The 13,236-nt window shown below is 44.2% G+C and overlaps 1 protein-coding gene across 2 annotated transcripts in view; it reads left to right on the forward strand.

Annotated features, from left to right (window-relative positions):
* Positions 1 to 961: 961 nt before the first annotated feature.
* The window catches only part of OSGIN1 (oxidative stress induced growth inhibitor 1), a 62,859-nt gene continuing 50,584 nt past the window's right edge, over positions 962 to 13,236 (forward strand). The window contains exon 1 of one of the 2 annotated variants that reach the window (XM_085639468.1): positions 962 to 1,103. The gene's annotated coding sequence lies outside the window, so the exon portion shown is untranslated. The remainder of the gene's footprint in view (positions 1,104 to 13,236) is intronic. The other variant, XM_085639469.1, reaches the window with a different exon arrangement.

Here is a 13,236-nt window from a genome sequence, read left to right on the forward strand (position 1 = left end):
ACATTTAAAATTGCGTGCAATTATGTGTCTATAGAAAGCACGTGAAACAAACATTGAAGGCTCGTGGGGTGGTAGTTTACGCTACTGACATTGTAAATGACAATGCCTTTTATTTGTATTAAAACCAAAACATAAATAAAAGGCATTGTAATTTTACAATGCCAATAGCTCATACTCTTATAAATGCGAGACCTATTGCATTGCAAATGCTTGTTCTTGTTTGTATTCACGCCTATTTTGTTTTCTTTGTTGGTACTTATTTTACTAATTTCGTTACCCGTTGTAGCCCCACTTGTTCCCATGAAACGACCGCTGATGGTTACTTATTCGCTCTGCTCGTCGTTATTCCCCCACCATACCGTGTCTCTCATCACCTTTTTTAGTTTCTGCTAATTGGCTTCCCCTCGTTTATTTTGCCTCATGCCAGCGTCACTGTTTATTTATTCAGTTACTCCATATTTATGTTTCTGCCCCCCCCCCCCTTTCCAGTGCAAACTCGAAACCCACCCTACGAGGATATGATTATTACCCACCCCTTCAGTGTAGTGCCAGCTTTTTTTCACCTGGTTTTAGTTCGATAAAAAAAATTAAATGCATGCGTTTTTGCTCCAAACCTGCTTACTCATGTACATAAAATGTGCAATGTGATTTTCATTTTATTCTGGCCCTGGGCGAAAACTTTTGCATCACGGCACGGCCGGTCCAACATTGTTTTAAACGGGAGAGTTTGAGGACACCATTTCTGCCAACCCAGGGAAAGTTTTAGCTTTTGTTCCACTGTTTGTAGTTTTTCTTAATACAGGCTGGCAGCTCTCAGATTGCCTTCTCATTCAGTTTGGGCATTATGTCAGAGTAATCCGTCCACAGCTCATTCGTCGGCTTGGTAACACGTTTGCTGCTGAGTCATGCTTATGTGCGTAATTTTCCTAGCCGGGCCACGCCCCCTCCTCTATAAACTACAGTACCTGTCACGGCCGTACTTAACCACGCGCGGCAGAATTCACAGAAGCGTATTTCAGCACCGGATGCCGGTGGCGCGAGCTCTGGACAGACTGCAGCACGCGCTCTCGCGAAGATTTCCCTGCCCTCGCAGTTGTTGTAAGGTAAGAGAAAACTACAATCTGAGTGTGAGTGAGCGGTACTCGCACAGATCGGCCTTTCTCTGTAAGGCCTGCAAAACGCTGCAGTTTCTAGCCTTTGCCGGTAGAGCTGGGAGTTCCCAGGGAGGCAGGGCACCGGATCCAGCTTGCGTCGGATCTGGGTGATGCAAGTAGAGCCTGCTGTGTGCGGTACAAGTTGAATCCAGTCCAGAGTTTGCTATTAGAGCTTGCTGTGTGCGGTTCAAGTTGAATCCAGTCCAGGGTTTGTACTTCACTTTCATTCATACAGGCAGGACAGCAGAAGCCGGTTGAATAGTTCTTCGATCTAGCTATGGGAGCCGGTTGAGAGAATATTATTTATTTTCTAAATAAAAGCCGAGGTTATATATTCGTTTAAAAAAAATACATTAGGATTACATATTTCAATACGTTTTTTTGCAAGTTGTCGCTTCCTCAGGGCTTAAGTAGGGAAGTTGACGTACGAAGAACATTTCCAGCTAGGTTCACAATAAATAATTAAAATAATAAAATGTGTAGGCAAACAAACGCCACGGGTAGAGAAAAAAACAAAGAACACACATGAAATCTTTTAGTAAATCTACAATACCTAAAGATCATTATATGATGTACTCCACCCATTTGTGATTCATATATCTCTTTCCTAAAATATTTGTCATCACAGACATCTGCGTTCGTGTGAAAAGAATTCCTGGGGATGTAGTCTTGTTTAGCTCCCGTTAAATGAGTGAGACAAACCCACTTGGTAGCAATGACTTGTAGGTAAAAAGTCTGAGTGAGGCGAAAACTTAGTGAATTGAGGGGGGGGGGGGCGGTTTAAGGGGTCCTTAGACTTGCGATTTGAATTATCAGTACGTTGCAGGTTTGCGTGCAGGTGCAAATAACTTCACTGTGACAAGTTGGTATAAACTCCATGGCGATAAAACTAAATAACATCAGGATTTTAAAATGGGTTAGCTTCATGGTTGCGGTCAGATTAACCCGAAGGTCGCTTACTTGGTTTATGCGATGCTCAAAGGTTCATATGGTGGTAGTTTGGCATAATCTCTTTTTTGCAGTTGTAAAGAGTATTGCAGTCACAGATGTAGATAAGCTAAGGCCGACAGGTTCAACTGGCCCGGAGCTCTGTCAGTGAAAATCCTCAGTGTCAATATAACCTCAGAGTCCCAGGAGTGCTTAAGGTCAAGGAATGCAAATTACCTCTTCTTTGTGTTGTGTTTAAAGTACTTGCACGTCCCGGTTTTGACAGTGTTGCAAATAGCACTCATTGGAATTAAATTGGACTCCTGGTGTAGTCCGAAGGTTGTAAGGCTCCGCTAACTGACCACAGACGTCTGCAGAAGGTACATCACCCAGGTGGCTGTCTCATTACCCGCCCATTGGTTATCATGTCGAATATTAGAGCATTAGCTCACATCGTAATATATATAATAGGGAGATAGAGGGACCAGAGGTAAATGTAAGGTTATCTAAGGCCTCTTTGCCATACTGCAGTGGCAAACCCCTGGCAGAAAGAGCACTGGGACAAGCAGGAACTTTGAGATAACATGGTGTTTGAGAACTGGCAGAGAGGCCTTGGGCATTGCTAACCCCACAGTGTTCATGTTACTGGCCTGTTCACGCCTTAAACGCTTTGAGAGTTTTAATTGTGGCCCATAGAGCCACATTGCCCCTATAGTTCAGCTGATGTGTATCTACAGCAATCACCCCTGATGAAGGTGTAAAAACTCAGAAATAGCCAGCACGCCTCAGTCGCCCAAGTCGGATTTCTGTGCAGCTTATATTAGAAAGTGCTTTTGCCATATACTATATTGTACTGTAACATTTGTGTAGCACTTACTAGCCTTTCGTGGTGTGCTGAAGCCCTTACCGGCACAGATAGTAAGCGACACCATGTGGGTGTGTGGTTGGAAGGGTGCGTTCCTTGTTTTGAGCCTTTGTGGGAAGTAGTTGTATGTTGCGCCGAATGACCACCAAAGTGCAGTTATCGTGTTCTAAGGGATTGTGTGCTCGACATTGTGATGGATAATGGAATGTGAGTGTTAACAGCGCATTTATAGATTTGTGGTATGTATGCTTGCAGTTCTGGTTAGCTCTGCATTTCCCCTTATTATACAATATATATTCCAGCAGCGATCTAAAGAAGGGAAACCAGTTGCATTTTATAATATATAAGATAATAGAGTTACTAAGGAGTGCAGTACATTTACCCCAATCTCATGAACATAGTTAACTCTGCTGCTGTTTTCCATCCTTTATTTCTGTCTACCTTCCACTGCCAGAGTCTGCCCCATTATGATACCACAAATGACCCATTCATTGCCACTTATTCTCACTCTATTCCACAGGAGACCTAGGCCCAGATTTAGAGTTTGGTAGGCAGATTCATGTCCGTCAGGGCCATGGAGTACTTTACTTTGTGGCCCTGAATGACATCTAATCTGCCAAATTCAGAGATGTTCACAGTTTTCTCCCAGGGTGTTGGGGTCATTATTAACTTATTTCCTGTCCCTAACCATCAGGTTTTTTCCTGTCTGATTAGGATAAGGGGAAAAAGAAAGGTATTACACCGTCTACCATACATGGGGTGGATTGAGTATTGCCCTTCCTCCGATGGCCCATATGGCTGTTGGAGGAAGTTTATTACACCGTCTACCATACATAGGGTGGATTGAGTATTGCCCTTCCTCCGATGGCCAATATGGCTGTTGGAGGAAGTATACTCTTATCACATTTTCAACCAAGTACCCTGCCTGCAAATTCTAAATTAAGTCCCTAGTCTTTGGCAATCTGTTCCATCATTTTTCAGCGGTGGTTCCTCCGCTATGGCGGAGGAACATTCTCCCCCCTTCCCCCCGCCTTCAGTCCCAAAAAAATGAAAACTAAAACGATAAACACTTGTTTACTTTTGTTTTAGTTCTCAGAACCAAGGCTTAAGGGGCAGGGCCAGAGATGACAGGCTGGTGGAGGAGTGTTTTGCACTGTAATCAGCACGCATGTCAGTTTAGCCAGCTGCCTCAGGACGGCCAAACCGTCATGCGCAATGAAGCTCTCTCCACCCACAGCTGCCTTGCTGGGTTGGAGAGAGCAGACAGAGGCGCCCAGTCTACCTGGGAGGGCAAATCCACAGCGCACGGGCCAATCCTGACGCTGCTTTCATGCAGCGTCAGGATTGGCTGCAGATAATTCTGAGAGCCTGTGCCTGCAGTGCACAGAGCCAGTCTGGAGTGTCCGAGTCAGATCTGATTGTGGATGCAAGTAAGTTATTATTTGTATTTTATTTGTTGTCTGCCCCTGTCCCGTTACACCACCCCCCCCCCCCCACGTCTCCTCTTTGCCCAGATAGATACCTGCTGCTAATGTCCTTTCTCACACAACATGAATCATTTGCCACAGCATTCCAGCAGGGCATTCATTTTATTTGTTATTAATTAACGTTTCAGTCAGGTTTAATTATTTGCCGCGTTGTTCCATTCTGTGCCGCGTTGTTCCATTCTGTGCCGCGTTGTTCCATTGTTTGCTGCGTTGTTCCATTCTTTGCCACATTGCTCTATTCTATGCTTTTCAACCTTGTTTGCCATATTTGCCGCATTCTCTACTAAAGTTTACCATCCTATACACAGAATCCAATTCTTTGCCACATAATTAGACCTTTTTGCTACATTTCAACCACCCTTTGCCACATTATTATTTCCTTTGCTTCATTGCCACAGTATTCCATCCTGGATCACAGTATGTGAGCTCTATGGCATATTATTCTATACAAACACATATTTTCTCATAATTGTCAGTTCCTTTCCTCAGTACTTCATTCTTTAACACCGTGTACCTATCATTTGCAACATTGTATCACAAGTTGCAGTAAACCCCTTCTTAACCGTTGTGGCAGTGCTCTGTTTTTATGCAACAGCATGGCTGTTATTGCAGTGATACAGCACCCTTCACAAACTCACTCCACTGTATTGTCACGGGATGCTACTCTTGTTTTAGTACGAACCACCTTTCCCACTGTGTACTAGACATCACCATACCATATCATTTTTTTTCCCACATTAAATCCAATATTTGGCATGCTGTTTGTCTCTGCCGTGGCAGCACCATTTTTTTTGCCATGGTATTGCCTTCTATGGCTCATTAACAACACCCTTTTCCACACCAAGTGGTTCTTTTTCATTGCATGTCAACTTTTACCACAGTATACCCGATCATTGCCACATTATTTTATTTGCCACGTTATTGCTTGTTTTGCTGAGGTATTTTCACCCCCCCCCCCCATTGCATGCCATTCATATACAGACTGGGTATCCTGCAAATTTATTAATTTGCCACACTTGCCACATACTATCTGAAGCGTAATTTGCGGAAAATATAACATGGTTGTAACTCACTTGGATCACAAGTTATTACACACGGTGCAACACCACACCACACCAAACACTTTGCGAAAGGTAATTGGTCACTCTATAGCTGTGAATTGCTGTAATCTGGCATCTTGGCTCCAGTAGTGACAGCATTGCTAAAATAATGCTTCATGACCACACAGAATGTGTCCTATAATGGCGCATCTTGTGCCTTTTCTTGCACGCTTAACCACATTATTTGTTCCTTTGCTTCCTGATATTTCCTGAGTCCCTGGTTCTATTCTATTCTAGACATGCCTATTTGTGTCTCTTCTAGGAGTCAAAGTATTTCGTTTATAAGGCCCAAAACATGAAACATCAAGGTTCTGTGAAACAATATTTCCATTGCAGCACTAAGGGCACCTGTGAAATCTCTTTACCGCCCAAACGTCATTATTCTTTATAAAAACCGACCAATTTCCCAGCTACAGTGCATGTTTTCATAAATATCTGGCAGAAGGTACCCTATGTGTCATGTCTTCTGTTCCGATTGGTCATGCCTTTCCACAGTTTGTGGGTGGCCTCAAAGCCTAGCAACCGTAAAGACAATATCACTACATCCCATCTAATCGAATTAACTTCACATTATCAATTTCTGAGATCTCGAAGTAAGGTATTAAAGCCAAGCGGCTGTTGTGCGAAGAAAGTTGGGCAGATGCTCTAAAATATACTATACACAGAGTATTTTTAAGCTCTCACTCATTATGCAAAAAGAAAACTAAGGATCGCTCATGTATAGAGCTATCCTGTATATTTGTTTATTCTTTTTAACAGTAAGAATGAGTGCATAAGAGAATCGGGTTGCCTTCACTGGATTCACTTATGCCAAAGTAAATAATGCCCAAATGTGTTGGCAGACTAGATGGTAAGCCTGGAGGTTGGAACACCCAGTTACCACTTACTTGTTGGCTGACCTTCGATGCTGGGTGAGGACAATAGAAAGTCCTGGACAATGAATTTAATAATTATGTGGCGCACCGCCTTGTGCACTGTGGGGCTATCAGCAGGGCTTAAGCAGCAGCGAGTTGCACCCACTATTTCAGAAGGAGTTTATACGGCTTTTTTTAAACAGGTGTTGGGCTCAGTCACTCATTTTAAAGGACCAAGACTTGTTTTTCATCCTCAGACTTTACCTAGAGTAGGAGAGACAGGAAGGGGAGGAAGAAAGGAGGAAGAGAAAAAATAGGAAAACCGTGATATATGAGAAAGTATGGATGGAAAAGAAACCGCAAAGTGAGATGTAGTGTGGCGTGCTGGAAGAAAGAGGTATGAGGTGGAATCTAGTGTAGGCAGCCTTGGTATTTTTCTAACATGGCATTTGTAAGTGCCAGTGGTGGGCTCCTAAAAAATCTTTAGGCCCCCTCACTTATTTATAAATTCAAGCCTAAGATGGAGTACACCAGATCGGTAAGCTGAGGCTTACCAGGTACTGCTGTCCTCCTTACTGGATGCCACTTTGACTGTGTGTACGTGTGTGGTGTTTGCATATCACAAACATACCCAAAAGACAGCCGAGCAGTGCACAGGATCAAAGGCAGCGAGCAGGTGGTGGTGTATGTCATCACTCTGTTTCTAACAGTGGTCACACGGCTACCAAGGGGCCATGTGTGTTGTGTGGCCCCTAAAGCCAACCACGTATGTTTCACACTGGGATATGCAGACCCATGCCAATTATGTGGCCTAAAGACCAAAGCAGGCTGATGGTATGACCAGTGACAAATGGGTCAGGTCAGTTTTCATCAGTGTGGTCTAGACAGTGGTAGGTGGGAGTAGTTGAATGCGCGTACCCAAATATACACCCAGCCCACTGCCCTTAGGGCCACTTTGACCCAAAATCCAAACCACAGCAGGACTTGCTGTTCCTCCTTTCCAGTTGAAATGTCTGCCAACCCGACCCAGAATGCAGCACGTCCGCTTCACGACACGGGACTAGTTGAGAGCAGTGTCTCGACTGTGCCCAGTGTGTGCATCTGAATGACTGAGTCCTGCCGATAAGCACGCGCCAAAGGCGCGCTCCGCTATGCACGCTGTTTATTTATACAATGTGGCCTGTTTACCAGGGCAAATAAATGTGCTTTTCATTCTTTTCGCCACACCCTGCTAGATAAGAGGGCTCTCCCACCGAGAGGTTCGCCAAGAGCCTTGTGGAGAACTGATAGTGTATTGAGAATGAGACAGCGCTTCAGTCGTCTCGCATTACACGCCAACCTCTACTCCACTCAGCCTTCTACTGCTCTGTATATCCGGGAGTGACTGGGCACAGAACTAACTCTTCATGTATTATGGAACCCTGCCTCACTTGTCGAGGAATCCCACACTGCTCAAATACCACAAAGGGAACCTTTCCTCTTATTGTGCTCAAATTACTAGCTTCTGGCGGAAACACTTTACAGTCTAAGCAATTTTAGGACGTAATCTGTATTTACTGTGATATAATGATTTTTTTTCTCTATTTTTCTGCTCAATAAATATTTTTTCCATTTTTTAAGGAAACTCTTTACCGCGTCTCTAGATTACTCAAACACTAAAGCTTCGCCAGGAGAGGTCTCACGGCTGTGGGAATCTTGTTTTTACTACAGATATGAGAAGGGACCGATACGGTCTTAATCCAGTCATAACATTTGCGGAAAAAAATAAATTGTTTACCCTCCTTTGGAGCCAGAGTGTGCTGTAGAGAATGTGTTGCCTTGCTATATATAGAAGAGTCCCCAGGAACTGGAACTATGAGAAAGATTAAGTAAATAGATCTCTTTGTGTTATTGTTTTTTAATAACCACTTTTTATTGTTTTTTCAAATTAGAAACCGGCAGAAGGAGCTACAATTCTAGGCAGTAAAGTACAGGAGTAATAAGATACGGGTTAACACACCCGGTGGTGAATAGTGCTGAAAGCACGGAATGCAATAGACCTGTCAATTGGATTATTCCCTATCAAGACCAAGGTGCTCCCGCCTCATCTTTCTGTGTTTGTTCGAACATACCTTTGCCTGGTGTGTATATATACACCTATCCATCCCTCTGAGCCACTACGTGTTTGGGGGGGGCTTTGTTGCAGTGCCAGTAGCAGGCAATGCCCCTTGGAGCTAGGAGGCATGATAGTCCCACAAAGGTACGGGTGTGGCATGCACCCTTCCAATCCCTCATGACACCCAGAAGCCGATCTTCGGGTGGCTCTTCACAGGTCATTCAAGGACTGTGCCAGGGACCATTCTGTTGACCGTCGATACCGACCAATCACGAGGCAACTAAGTCACACCCATCCTCCCTGCATCTCAGGCAAGCAAGCGAATGAGCCTCACCCCAGCCTCCTTCTTCTGCAGTTGACTGGGAGCGTAACAGTATCTGTGCAGCATAGATTAGATGGAGGCAAGCCGAAATTGCAAGTTGTGGGGGCCATCTTGGCCTTTGTCAGCTCCTTGTCCGTCATATTTCTAACTTCCTTCCTCTATAGAGCACTCGGTCCCGAACTGATTAGAGCGTTTATCATTAGCGACCAGTAGATCTGTGAGTAGATTGTGGGTCCCCAAGTGTCTCACAACTTGGAAGTACTGATGAGGTACCACTGACGGAACCATTCAGTGACGCCACCCGTGTCAGCCATGTACCCTGCTCAAGGGTATCTTGCATGTCAGCCAGCCCTGCCAACCTATCCAACTCTACATCTTTTTCTCACAGCTGAGTGCCACTTTAATGGCGGAGGGAAGGAGTTAGGGACCTGCAAAGAGTCTAAGAAGCCTATCATGGAAAACCCCTCAAAGAGTTAATTCTAGACCAATCAACGGATTATCTCTGGACCCCAAGATCCAATCATTTGTCTGGCAGTGGTTCAGTCTAGTAATAGTCGCCATCGGCCATGCCTAATCCACCGTCATGTCGATGGGATATATCTGTCCCAGGGAATTCTCTGGGATCTCCTGTTACACAGTCGCCATTGTTGATTAGCAATTGTAAGCACTCATCCTGCCATTACTATAGCATTGCAGCGCCTTTCGATGGTTCGGGGTATGATTTGCAAACTTTTTTTCCAGAGCCCGCCGTCTGATTCAGCTTTTTGCCGATGTGCTGCCAGTAGGGTGTGTTTAATGAGTTATACGTTTTTTGGTGGGTAAAACCAGTGTGTCTTTATATAGGTGCCAGTTGTCCGGCAAGTGCTTTTGTGCGGTGAGTGGTTGAAGGTTGAATATTCTGTAGGAAACCTTAAAATCCAGTTATTTTCATATTCAAGCAGAGTCCGATGTATGTATGTTCAGAGTTCCTCCTTAATGGTTACTGTTGTCAGGTGGTGTGCAGTTTGTCTTGGTGTGCAGTGCTGTTGTAAGCACGTTGAGGCCCAACTATTTGGTATGTCTGCTGTGTTGTTTATTTGTACATCGCTCTGTTTTCTTCAGCTACTCTAGGCATACAGCTGTGTGATGTACAGATGTTGATGTAGCAAACGGCCACTGGAATTATGCAGTAGAGTTGATAACATTTGGCAGCAATAAAAGGCAAATTGTGCGGTGTAATGTGACACATCTTGTGGAAATATTACGTCCTTATTTTGACATTTGTACACGCTAACATTGTCTGGGCAAAGGTTTCACCTCGTTATTAGGAGTTTAGCACTTAAATACAGCACGCAGCAACTGAAAGGTGACCAGTTAACGTTTGAAAACGGTGTGCCACAATACATGCGGCAACGTTTTTGGTAAGGTTTGATAAGGTTGAGCTAGAAACAATATATTATAATCTGCAGATTATTACAGTGGTGTGATATTTATTTTTTAAAGATGTGCATCCATATAATGTGACATAGGTTTATTGACAGATAATAGGAGTCTGCACTCACACCGGGCACTCGCTGACATGAGTGTTGGGCATAGAACACACACATATATATGATAAAGAGATTCTCCGCTTGCATAGAAAAGATCCAGCACTCCGAGAGGTAATTTTCACTTGCTCTTCATTTATTTAAGTAACAGCTACATCTACGCGTTTCGACAGCTGCCTGCTGTCTTCTTTAAGATTATTTTTTTATATATATATCTACTGGCGGTTGCCAGTAGATAGATATAGTTTGGACCAAGTTTCCATAGCAAATCTGAAAATTCTATTTTGAATAACTTTAGTGCCGGTTGACGAATCCTTGCGAAATTTTCAAAACTAATGGGGCGCTCCGTTCAGCTTCTACCCTGAAAGTCTCGGGGTGATTCGTCAAGCGGGGGCCGAGAAAAAAGGGGGGGTCCCAAAACGCGTTTTCCCCATGCATTTTTCCATAGGACCTTTAGTCGAAGGTACAGCCCGAACGGCTAAACAGAATTACTTGAAATTTGGCAGAGAGGTAGTCCTCCGGTCAGGGAAGTGCCTTTTGCAGGTCTGGTGTCAATCTGTTCAGTAGTTCCTGAGAAAATAGCATTTAAATGCATATAAATATCTATAAGCGCGCACCGTGCGAGCACCCTAACGTGCGCAAGCGTAATTCTGATTGGTGGTTACATGTTAGTCAACGTTCGAATCGGTCGAAATCAGGAAGTGTCGGCCGCCATTTTGTTTGTTTTCAGTGCGAGAGTGAAAAAGGAAGGTGGCGAACGTGAAAAGGGGGCAGGGTAGAGAGTTCCTGACCCCCTAGCCTTTGTCAGGGAATCCCTGAAGGACCCTGAAGGCAGAAAAAATTAAATTTTTTTTTTTTTTAAATCGCGGGGGTGCGCGCACCGTGCGTGCACGGTGAATAAACAAAAAAAAAAAAGTTTAATACGTAGTTTATTGTAAAATAAATATATAAAAAAAATAATAATACATAAATAAATTACCATTTAAAAAACCGTACAAATTCACTGAAAAAACCATAGGTTTCACACATGTTATAGTTAGCTGGGCATTTCCCTCGTAAAAAACCAATGAAATTCCCCCGTTATAGTTAGTGCAGGCAACTATAACTCACGCGACCGCAATCCGCTGCTGATGACGTGGTTTTTTTAAGTGAATATATATATATAATCTACTGGCGGCCGCCAGTAGATAGTTATAGTTACAACCTAGTTTCCATAGGAAATATGAAAATTCTATTTTGAATAACTCTGGCGCCGGTTGACGAATCCTCGCGAAATTTTCAAAACTAATGGGGCGCTCCGCTCAGCTCCTACCCTGAAAGTCTCAGGGTGATTCGTCAAGCGGGGGCCGAGAAAAAGGGGGGTCCCAATACGCGTTTTCCCCATGCATTTTTCCATAGGACCTTTAGTCGCAGCTACAGCCCGAACGGCTGAACAGAATTATGTGAAATTTGGCCGAGAGGTAACCATAAGGTCAAGGAAGTGCCTTTTGCAGGTCTGGTGTAAATCTGTTCAGTATTTCCTGAGAAAATAGCATTTAAAAGCATATCAATATCTATACGGGTGCACCATGCGCGAACTGTGCGCACCCTGCCGTGCGCGAGCGCAATTCTGATTGGTTGTTAGATGTCGGTAAACATTCGAATCGGTCGAAACCAGGAAGTGTCGGCCGCCATTTTGTCTCTCGGAGTCTGAGGGGGTGAAAAAAAAAAGGTGGAGAACGTGAAAAGGGGGCAGAGTGGACAGTTCCTGACCCCCTAGCCTTGGTCAGGGGGTCACAGAAGGACCCCCAAGTCAGAAAAAAAGTTTTTTTTTTTTTTTGTTTTTTTTTTTAAATCGCGGGTGCGCGTGAGTTATAGTTGCCTGCACTAACTATAACGGGGGAATTTCATTGTTTTTTTACGAGTGAAATGTCCAGCTAACTATAACATGTGTGAAACCTATGGTTTTTTTAAGTGAATATATATATATATATATATATATATATATATATATATATATATATATATATACATACATATACCACGTGAAACCAAACGAAGAGTAAATGAATCACGCTTTTCACTTGTGCAGATCATGATTATGGCGATAATGGTGGAGCCTGGCCCAGGTGAGTGATATCACTTGTAGAGAGTGATTTCTGTCTTGTTACTCCTTCCTGTCTGCATAGCTCTGGTCTAAGCCATGCAGGGACAAGTAGGAGCTCCCTAACTCAGCGTGACATTGACCCTGCGCAGCTCGCAGCCAGCGAGGAGATGGGAGGACAAGTCTCCACACTGACCGGCACCTTCATCTGTCTGATACCATTTCAAACAAGTTGTAGCTGATGTGGCACCAATTGCATTGGTACCACAAAGTAACCTGAAAACTGGCGCCATTGACTCCTAAGTGCACCTGCCAGATGACCATGGCTTTGGGTCATCATAGTGGCATCTCATTACAACCCTAGCAACATGCAGCTGTCCGGCCCCTTCAGGATGGCGTGGCCTCAGCAAGGGTGTTCATGCAGATCCGCGATGCAGGGGGCCACCCCTGGTCAACCTGGTTAAAAAAAAATATATATATATATTTACTAGGCTGCCATGTGAGTGAAACTTTAGTATTGCTTTACATTTTGCCTGGGGGCATCATTTTGTGGCGCACTACACCGACCTCAACCATCAAGTACAGAAACCCGGAAAACCGAAGTCCAGGACCTCACCAAACAAAAGTCTCGGTGTCTTTGAATGAGCTTGGAAATCTCACGCACGCCCTGCATTGTGTTCAGCAGAGCGGCCATTGTTTTGGAGGGACCCGCGTGACGTACGCGTCTTCTGTTGTCCAGCAGCTGGCTAGTGCGCGTGCCATCAGCTGCTCCCTCTGAGCCGCAGTGAAGGAGGCGCCTCCCTCATCGGCCGCTTCCATTCCG

This window comes from Triturus cristatus, chromosome 12 (assembly GCF_964204655.1).
Source record: "Triturus cristatus chromosome 12, aTriCri1.1, whole genome shotgun sequence".
NCBI lineage: Eukaryota > Metazoa > Chordata > Amphibia > Caudata > Salamandridae > Triturus > Triturus cristatus.